Below are 10,544 nucleotides of genomic sequence, written 5' to 3' on the forward strand. Positions count from 1 at the left end.
CTGTGTGGGACTGCTCCAAGAGCTGCTCAGCATACACACGCAGTTTAGAGGGAACATTGCTGAAATGGTATTTACTGCCTGTGAGAGAGACAGGTTTCTGTGCTAATGCCGAGAGAGAGGAAACAAGGATTATTCTCCTCTCCCATAAAAGCAAGGGAGGAGAAATGGACAAACGCATGCCTTTGATATCCACCCAAATGGCTAAATGCTTGGCTTTGAAACCCCAGTGACAGTGACACAAACTATTTACAGGCTCTTATCAAAAGAAAGATGGCACACCATGCAGATGAATCTATCACTTCATATTGCACTCTTATCTTTATTTATCTCTCTCTCTCTCTCACTCTCTTTCTCCCTCTCTCTCTTTTTCCTGTGTTCTACGATGTTTCCTAGTGTGGACAGTAGATGGACAAACATATGCACCACACACACACACAAACACCACACACACACACCTGAGCCTGTCTGGGGTATTTGAGAAGTGGAATTTTAATAGAGTGGAAAGTAAATACATTTTTTATTATAGCCTGCAGATTCAGGATAAGGCTACTTTTCTGACCCACAGTCATTCTTGTGCCCTCTTTCATTATCTGTCTCTCTGCTATACTTTTATTCTCTCACTTCTGCCCTCCATCATTCTGACTCTGTCTAATTCATTGAAATGTCTTTGTTTCACCTGCTTTCCCTCTTCCCCCCTCTGTCCTTCTATATTCTCCTATTTCTTCCCCCATTCTTTTTTTTCTCCCCTGGCAGACCCATAAAAGCCATGGAATATTTGTCAAATTAGTGATCGTCACACCCTCCCAATTTAGAGACCAGCTTTTCAAACGCTCAAGAGACAACTCTATCTCTACGTGTGTGTCTACGTGCATGCATGTGTGCATGTGCACGTGTCTATCTGTGTTGTTAGGGGGGTCACAGGGGTGGAGACAGAAAAGTAATTTCTCAAAAACAGGCATACATACCCTTTGAATCAAATAAAAAAAAATGTATTGGTTGCATACACATATTTAGCAGATGTTATTGATCACATACACATTTTTAGCAGGTGTTATTTGTCACATACACATATTTAGCAGATGTATTTGGTCACATACACATATTTAGCAGATGATATTGCAGCTGTAGCGAAATTCTTGTGTTCCTAGCTCCAATAGCACAGTAATATCTAACAATACACACCAATATAAAAGCAAATTAATGGAATTAAGAAATATAGAAGTATTAGGATGAGCAAGGTCGGAGTCCGGAGTATGTGTATGTGTGTGTATACGGTGCCTTCGGTATTGTATTCAGACCCCTTGACTTTTTCCACATTTTCTTACATTACAGTCTACACACAATACCCCACAATGACAAAGCAAAAACAGGTTTTTAGACATTTTTGCTAATTTATAAAAATAAAATCAAAAAGTATTTACTCAGTACTTTGTTGAAGCACCTTTGGCAGCGATTACAGAATCGATTGTTCTTAGGTATGATGCTACAAGCTTGGCACACCTGTATATGGGATGTTTCTCCCATTCTTCTCTGCAGATCCTCTCAAGCTCTGTCAGGTTGGATGGGGAGCATTGCTGCACAGGTATTTTCATCTCTCCAGAGATGTTCGATTGGGTTCAAGTCCGGGCTCTGGTTGGGCCACTTAAGGACATTCAGAGACTTGTCCCGAAGCCACTCCTGCGTTGTCTTGGCTGTGTGCTTAGGGTCGTTGTTCTGTTGGAAGGTGAACCTTTGCCCCAGTCTGAGGACCTGAGCACTCCGGAGCAGGTTTTCATGAAGGATCTTTCTGTTCTTTGCTCCGTTCATCTTTGCCTCGATCCTGACTGGTCTACCAGTCCCTACCGCTGAAAACAACCCCACAGCATGATGCTGCCACCACCATGCTTCACCATAGGAATGGTGCCAGGTTTCTTCCAGACATGAAACTTGGCATTCAGGCCAAAGAGTTCAATCTTGGTTTCATCAGACCAGAGAATCTTGTTTCTCATGGTTTGAGAGTCTTTAGGTGCCTTTTGGCAAACTCCAAGCGGGCTGTCATGTGACTTTTACTGAAGAGTGGCTTCCGTCTGGCCCCTCTACCATAAAGTCCTGATTGGTGGAGTGCTCCAGAGATGGTTGTCCTTCTGGAAGGTTCTCCCATCTCCACAGAGGAACTCTAGAGCTCTGTCAGAGTGACCATCAGGCTCTTGGTCACCTCCTTGACCAAGGCCCTTCTCCCCCGAATGCTCAGTTTGGCAGGGTTGCCAGCTCTAGGAAGAGTCTTGGGAGTTCCAAACTTCTTCCATTTAAGAATGATGAAGGCCACTGTGTTATTGAGGACCATCTATGCTGCAGAAATATTTTGTACCCTTCCCAAAATCTGTGCCTCGACACAATGCTGTATACGGACAATTCCTTCGACCTCATGGCTTGGTTTTTGCTCTGACGTGCACTGTCAATTGAATTTACCACAGGTGGACTCCAATCAGGTTGTAGAAACATCTCAAAGATGAATCTTGGAAACAAGATGCACCTGAGCACAATTTAGAATCTCATAGCATAGGGTCTGAATACTTATACAGTATTTCTGTTTTTCTTTTTAATACATTTGCTAAAATTTCTAAAACCTGTTTTTGCTTTGGCCAGCTAGTGGTGACCATTTAATAGTCTAATGGCCTTGAGATAGAATCCATCAATCAATCAAATGTATTTATCAATGTAACGGCTGTTGCAAGGAGTACACCAAGGCGCAGCGTGGTGAGTGCTCGTCATAATATTTTAATAGAACACTTTCAACAAAACAAGAAAATGAACGACAGCCAAACAGTTCTGTCAGGTTAGCAACACTAAACAGAAATTAACCACCCACAAAACCCAAAGGAAAACAGGCTGCCTAAGTATGGCTCCCAATCAGAGACAACGATATACAGCTGTCCCTGATTGAGAACCATACCCGGCCAAAACAAAGAAATACAAAACATAGAAAAAAGGACATAGAATGCCCACCCTAGTCACACCCTGGCCTACCCAAAATAGAGAACAAAACCCTCTCTATGGCCAGGGCGTGACAATCAAGCCCTTTTTACATCAGCCGATGTCACAAAGTGCTATACAGAAACCCAGCCTAAAACCCCAAACAGCAAGCAATGCAGATGTAGAAGCACAGTGGCTAGGACAAACTCCCTAGAAAGGCAGGAACCTAGGAAGAAACCTAGAGAGGAACCAGGCTCTGAGGGGTAGTCAGTCCTCTTCTGGCTGTGCCGGGTTGAGATTATAACAGTACATGGCCAAGATTTTCAAAAGAAGATAGAAGCTTTCAGTCTCTCAGTCCCAGCTTTGATGCACCTGTACGGACATCGCATTCTGTATGGTACATTTTACATTTACATTTTAGTCATTTAGCAGACGCTCTTATCCAGAGCGACTTACAGTAGTGAATGCATACATTTCGTGCATTTTTTTTTTTGTACTGGCCCCCCGTGGGAATCGAACCCACAACCCTGGCGTTGCACACACCATGCTGGCGTTGCAAACACCATGCTCTACCAACTGAGCCACAGGGAAGACTAGTAGCAGGGTGAACAGGATGTGGCTTGGGTGGCTGAGGTCCTTGATGAACTTTTTGGCCTTCCTATGATACCGGGTGCTATAGATGTCCTGGAGGGCCCCCGGTGATGCTCTGGGCAGACAACTCCTGACATCCAGAAGCTTTTGAGAGATTCAGGAAAAAGAAAAGAGGGTCAGGGAATTCCAAACAGGTCAGACTAGAAATCCCAATATTCCATGCCCTAGTTCCACACGTGCTAGGATGGCATATGTTGCATCGTCGCTATGTCAGACATCCCTCATGTACTTAACTGAGATGTGTAATGTTTTCAGCAGGCTGAGCTAGCTGAGGTTGATCAGAGTAAATCCTTACGGTTGCTGCTTTGTTTTCATTCTTTATGAAAAGAAAACATCTCTGGGGCAGACCCAGTAACTCTCCCCAAAGCCTGCTCTTATTGAAACAACCTCTCACTCCCTGTCAAACCATCATACGTGTGTCCGTCCGTGTGTCTGTGTGTGTGTGTGTGAGTGTGTGTCCGTGTGTGAGTGTGTGTCCGTGTGTCTGTGTGTGTAAGTGTGTCTGTGTGTGTGTTTGCGCGTATGCATATTCTCCAAACCACAGTCTTCTCTCCACCCCAGATCATTGCTCTCCATGCCAATATCTCATACCACTTAGGAGCCTGTGATTTTCTCTAGAGTGATAGCCATAGTGGATCCTTGAGAAAACTCATCACTGTTTCCACATGCCCTTTCCCATCTCTGGAAAGAGACACAGTAAGCTGTACATCTAATGGTCTGTCTTCCCAATCATGGGCTCCTGTGGAAACAGAGACAGTCTACTAATGTAACTGTCTGTGGCTCACTGACAGACAGATGCTAATCATCCTGCTGCTCTGTGAACAGACTGGAACACACACAGCTCTGAGACAGACAGAGAGTTGCCAGATGGACCCTGTTTCACAGCTCATAGTCAGTCCACTGCCATTCAGACATAGAGTGTCAGGCCTCTCAATCTAGTATCCACAGCCATTTACACAAGCTTCCCAAATTTGTGTATAGAGAAACTGTCGGAACGCAAAGGGGACGTGTGTGTGTGTGTGTGTGTGTGCGTGCGCACGTGTGTGTGTGTGATTATTGGTCACAAGTGTAAATCAAGCAGGCATGAGCAGAACCTTGAAACCATTGTGTCAAAATCAGTTTTCATTTCATTACTGTGGTATATAATTGTGTGGGGGGAAAGAGTTTGGAACGGACCGGCACCTCAAAACTTACATAGGGAGTAATAAACATCTGGTTATAAGCTCTAAGTGTGTGCGTGTGTCCAAGAGCTCATCAGTGAACCAAACCTCTTTCCAGATTCTTAAGCAGAGATGTGTGTTTAACTGGGAACAGAAATCACGGAGTAGAAACCTCGTCAGATTTGGACAGAGTAAAGTCATACTACATTTCTCTGGTATAGAGCTAGAAGGAAGATAGGAAACAGGGATGGGTAGTTAGCACATCCTAGGAGGACAGATAGACTGTGGTGAAGGAGCTATGGACAAAGGGGTGGCTGGTTTGGGGACAGGGAAAGGGGCTACGGCAATGGTTTTCCATGCTATTCAACTCCCAAGGCCTTTCCTATATTGGTAAACCACCAGCCAGATCGCTCAAGATTGACTTTGAAAATGGACGTCTGTCCATGTCCTGAGGAAGTCAGGAAATGCCTTCAAAACTGGCCACTTGGGGCAACATAGAGCACTATTACAATCAAGTAGACTTGGGTTTTGCTAGGGTGTTCTGGACAGGGGTGGCGGATGGGCGTAATCCCATACGGAGCAGGAGGAACAACCCAGGGTGTCAAAAACACTTTGAAATTTGACATTTGGAGCAACTTCTAAATTTGTAGTAATGTGGATTAATGTCAGAATCTGAAGTGAAATTGGCAAAACCGTGAGATCTTTTTGAAGCCACAGGGCTATGGCTATCACTGACTGTAAGTAAGAGAGAATGTGTGTGTGTGTGTGTGTGTGTGTGTGTGTGTGTGTGTGTGTGTGTGTGTGTGTGTGTGTGTGTGTGTGTGTGTGTGTGTGTGTGTGTGTGTGTGTGTGTGTGTGTGTGTGTGTGTGTGTGTGTGTGTGTTACTGTTTTCCAAAGTGCCTCAATTCCCACCCCGGATCACATGAAATCCAGGATTGGTTTCGGTCCGCTCCGGCCCTGGGAACTCATGTCTTTATTAATCTGAGATTTGTTTTAACAGCACCACTTTATATGAGGGATTATCCTGCTAGACAGAGTAAATCCACACACACACACACACACACACACACACACACACACCTGTCCTGCTCCTCACCACATAGGCGAAATCAGAGACCCCTTTCTCTCACATCAGCTTCGACCTCCATTCAATCTTTTCAATACTGACGTATTTCCACTGATCCATCTCATATTTACAGTCAATACAGTCCTGGGATGACACTTCTGTTCCCCTACGGAAGTGACTGAGAGACGCCATGGAAAACTGATTGTGCGTGTGAGTGTGTGAGTGTGAGTGTGTGAGTGTATCGGAGTGTGTGCGTACGTACATACGCGTGTTTGTGAGAGATGTGTGTGTACGTACATGTGTTTGTGAGAGAGAGTGTTCTGCCAGCGTATGCTACACATTGCCTACCTAGCAACTGACTTACCTAGTTACCTACATCGTTTTCAGTAGAGACGGTAACGCTAACGCTATGTCTGTGTAGATGTGCAACGAGTGGTGTACTGCCCGTAGGTCATTGGCTCCAGTGTTAGCCAGAGCTGCAGCTGTTGTGTGTTGGTATGTGACCTACACTGTGTCATCAGTACACTGACAGGGACTGACAGGGGCACGACGAGTCGGACAGACTTAAGGGGATAGAGGTCACTTTGTCTTGCCTAACTTGTTTGTGTGTGAATACTTCTGTGTGAATACCTCAGTCTGTCTATGTGAAGACCGCTCACTGGGAACTCATCTGGAAATGCCTCTGGGAAACCTGGTTGAGAAAAAGTATCTGGTATCTGGCATCGTCTGCATTCTGGGAGCTAACACATGTCTTCAAGTCTCAGGCAAGGTTATTATTTATCACGCACATGTACTTGACTTCCCTCAACGCCATCATGTGCTAGAGGTACAGTATTTGACCACTCTGATGTGGTTCAAATGATTAGAGTGAGTGCCCCTCAGCCTAGAGAAAAGCTTCATCCTGGAGAGAAACACTCAGATGTGCAGCTACACTGCCCCGGGGTCCCTCAGCTGACAAGGGTGTGTGTGTGTGTGTGTGTGTGTGTGTGTGTGTGTGTGTCCAAGAGCTCATCAGTGAACAAAACGTCTATATCAGAGACGTTTAATGTCATTATTGTTATTATTGTTGATGTTATTATCTGTCTCACTTTGCTTAAGCATCAGTCACCTTGCCAATCATGCTAATGAATCTGAGAAAGAGCAAGAGCATGAGAGTGTCCCAGCAGATGCTCCCCTGACCTGTCCCTGCTACAGTTGACCCCATGAACCCTTCCAACCCCAGGCCATCCTCCTCCAGCTTCAAATACTGTAATTCCAGTGTGGGGTTTCACTTGTTGGATTCCCCCCCTCTAACCTTCCCCACACCCGCTCCAAAAAACTGAAACCAGGGAAAGCAGACACCACTGCCCTAGGTTGGAGTGCCCCATATACTATCAAGATAATGACTTTATTATCATTGTGGGACCTCTAGAAACATACTACTCCACCCTCCATGGCTCCCCCCAGCCCACCCTCCATGGCTCCCCCCAGCCCACCCTCCATGGCTTCCCTAGCCAACCCTCCATGGCTCCCCCCAGCCCACCCTCCATGGCTCCCCCCAGCCCACCCTCCATGGCTCCCCCTAGCCCACCCTCCATGGCTCCCCTAGCCCACCCTCCATGGCACCCCCAGCCCACCCTCCATGGCACCCCCAGCCCACCCTCCCCTGACCCCAGGGTGGGGGCTGTGAAATACCCCTGATCCAGGCACAGGCAGCACAAATTGGGTGGATGGACACATAAATGGATGGATGGACACATAAATAGAAAGAGATATCCAGTGGAAAGAGTAAGGGGGGAAGAGGGCAAACAAGAGAGTGAGACAGACCAAAGTGTGCACTTGTTTAATCTGAACCCCCAACTTCCTGGCGTTAATCCTTGGGAAGAAGAGTCTGGCATCCTCTTGCCACGTGATTAGCTTAAACAATAAGAGCCAAGTGGTCAATATGTTACAGCTAAATCAAGAGGCGAAGAAGACAGCTTGTCTGTCGAAACGTTGGATATTAGGTTATTAAATTATTGCATCTGAGCTCCTAGAGTGTACGGCTCTCCTTTAATTTTACAGCTGAATCGCCCAGAACTCATCTAACAAGGCAACAAGTGGCTCAGTGAAGCGCAGGCATTTGGGGAATGATACGCCTTCTTTGATGTTTTAATGAAAGGCATTCTCTCTCTCTCCACTTCTTTCCCTTCTAGACCTCCTCTCCTGTTGTTTGATGCTCTGACCGCCGTATGCACTGAGGCTGATGAGAGCTATCGAGTTACTGTAATAATGGCAAATTATTCAACACAACAGCAGTAAATGGACTGTGAATGAGTGACTAAAGATGAGAGCTGGTTCTCTGTATATTTATCCCTCTCCATCCTCATCTCCCTTCTCTACTTCCTCCCTAATGCACCTTCTCTTCCTCTACATCCATCTATCGTCTTCTCCTGCCTTCTACCCCTCCCTCCTTTCCTCACCTCTTCTTTCCCTCTACACTCTCCACTCCCATACTAAGTTATTCCCTCGGTCAGCCACAGTAAAGGCAGAGCCAGTCTTAGTGGGCCTCCATCATATTGTATACACAGAGCAAACCTTCATCAGGCTCCAGTGATTGTTGGGTCTGTTTACTGACTCTGGCGGTGATTGATAACAGCTTCCACATTGTTTACTGTGTGGAACGGACTGCTGGCATCCACAAGCAGTGTGTAGAAATCTCCAGGCCTCTTCAGACAGCCTGCTCCCTGTGGTTACATAAGGCCACATGTGCAGGACCATGTCCTCATCCCCTGACCAAAGTCTAGCTGACTGGACTGCTGCCTCCTTCCTTCCCTCCCTCCCTACCCCTGGGAATAACTGAACTAAATGCCCTCAATTCAATTCCGATGTTTCTCATTTGCTCTCTCTCTCTCTCTCTCTCTCTCTCTCTCTCTCTCTCTCTCTCTCTCTCTCTCTCTCAGCAGCTCAGCATTGTTCCGTTTCTACAAACGTCTACATTTAGAAGGTTAAGGTTTTGGATAGGGTTAACATCTTATGTTTAGGCACTCATTCTGAATGGTGAAGGTAAGGGTTAAGGTTTGGGACTCATTCTGAATGGTTAAGGTAAGGGTTAAGGTTTGGGACTCATTCTGAATGGTTAAGGTAAGGGTTAAGGTTTGTTTACAAACAAGTGTCCACCACTGGGATCCACAGAGTAATAGGATTACTCATCCACCACCCGGTCCACAACGACCTAGCAAAACCCAAGCCTACTTGATGGTAATAGTGCTCACTGTTGCCCCTAGTGGGCGGTTTTGAAGGCATTTCCCGACGTGCTCAGGACATGGATAGATGTTCAAATTTCGAAGTCACCGCTTAAGAGATCTAGTTAGAGAAGCATACACCTCCCAAGGACATAAAAAAAGTTATGTTATTTTTTTCATAGCTTTCTTCATGGCTCTCCATCCGGTTTGTCCTGAAGTGAGGAAAACAGGCAGCACCAGATCTTTGTTCGACCCCTTGCCTGGAGATATCCTTATCATTCTCTCTCTCTGGCTTGATACTCATTTTGTTTTAAGGAGGAAACAGACAAGAGTTTAAGGTCAGTTTTGTGTTTACCCCAGCTAATGATTAAGATAGGATTTAGAGAGTAACCTGATCCTAGATCTGTGCCCAAAGGCAACAACTACTCAAACTAAATAACAAGGAACTTAACAGGGGATGTTCAGTGTTAGAGCTCCAGCAGCTGGACAGTGCCAGCGGACAGAGGGAGCTGGATGGAGTGTCACCAGCTCCACATGCTGTGTGATCTCACACGGTCTACTGTGTCCTCACCTGACGTGACCACCAGAATCTTCTAATGATGCGTTTACACAGGCAGTCCAATTCTGACCTTTTTTTCTTGGTTTTTGACTAATCAGATAAGCTCTGAAAAAGAGCTGATGTGAAAAGTTCTGATGTGATTGGTCAAAAGACCAATTAGTGGAAAAAATATCAGAATTGGGCTGCCTGTGTAAACGCAGCCTTATTGTGATACCATATGATCATGCACTTGATGTAACTGTGTGAGAAGATTGTTGTATGTCTTTATTCCCAGTGCTGTGTAATCTCAATAAAATTATATTGTCAAGAAAGTCCATTACAAAGCAGTAGTCTGCTATTTATAACTTTAATGAAAACAGTTGAGCCAGAGGAAAGAGAGAAAGTGTTGTAGAGGAACAAAAAAGGAGAGAGGGGGCGGAAAAGAAAGTAGACCAGAGGCCCAATTCTTCCATAAACAATGAAGCTAAGAGATCTGTAGATATGAATGTACATAGATTAGACCAGGCCAGAGAACCCTTTCCCCTAATACCACAGCATGCACTTATACAACTGCACTTATTGTGGTACAAGGGACGATGCAGGAAATTTTGACTGGATGAAGTCAATCAGTCTGGGGCCCTGTAGACTGAATCATTTAGGAAGTCATGGGGCATAGGCCGTACCATTCACTCAACAAGGGGGTGTCAGGAGAGCGCTAGCCCTCATTACCTTTGATTGGAGGGGGAGAAACGATTGCCATTCCAACATCAATTAAATACAAGTCCAGTGGAGGCTGGTGACTTGAAAAATTGAGGAGGATGGGTAAAGGCTTGGACCGCACGGAGACGACAAAGCGTCATTAAAAAGACGAATTATTATAACCTAAAGCATTTAATATAGACATTTAGAGTACAATATTATGGGGAATGGGATTGAGAGAGCTACTTACACAGCGTTGGGAAGGGATCACAGC

The 10,544-nt window shown here is 45.4% G+C and overlaps 1 pseudogene; it reads left to right on the top strand.

The window, feature by feature from the left end:
• LOC115168905 (protein AAR2 homolog) overlaps window positions 1-7,510 on the top strand; it is a 41,865-nt pseudogene extending 34,355 nt beyond the window's left edge.
• The last annotated feature ends 3,034 nt before the right edge of the window (window positions 7,511-10,544 follow it).

This window comes from Salmo trutta, chromosome 30 (assembly GCF_901001165.1).
Source record: "Salmo trutta chromosome 30, fSalTru1.1, whole genome shotgun sequence".
NCBI lineage: Eukaryota > Metazoa > Chordata > Actinopteri > Salmoniformes > Salmonidae > Salmo > Salmo trutta.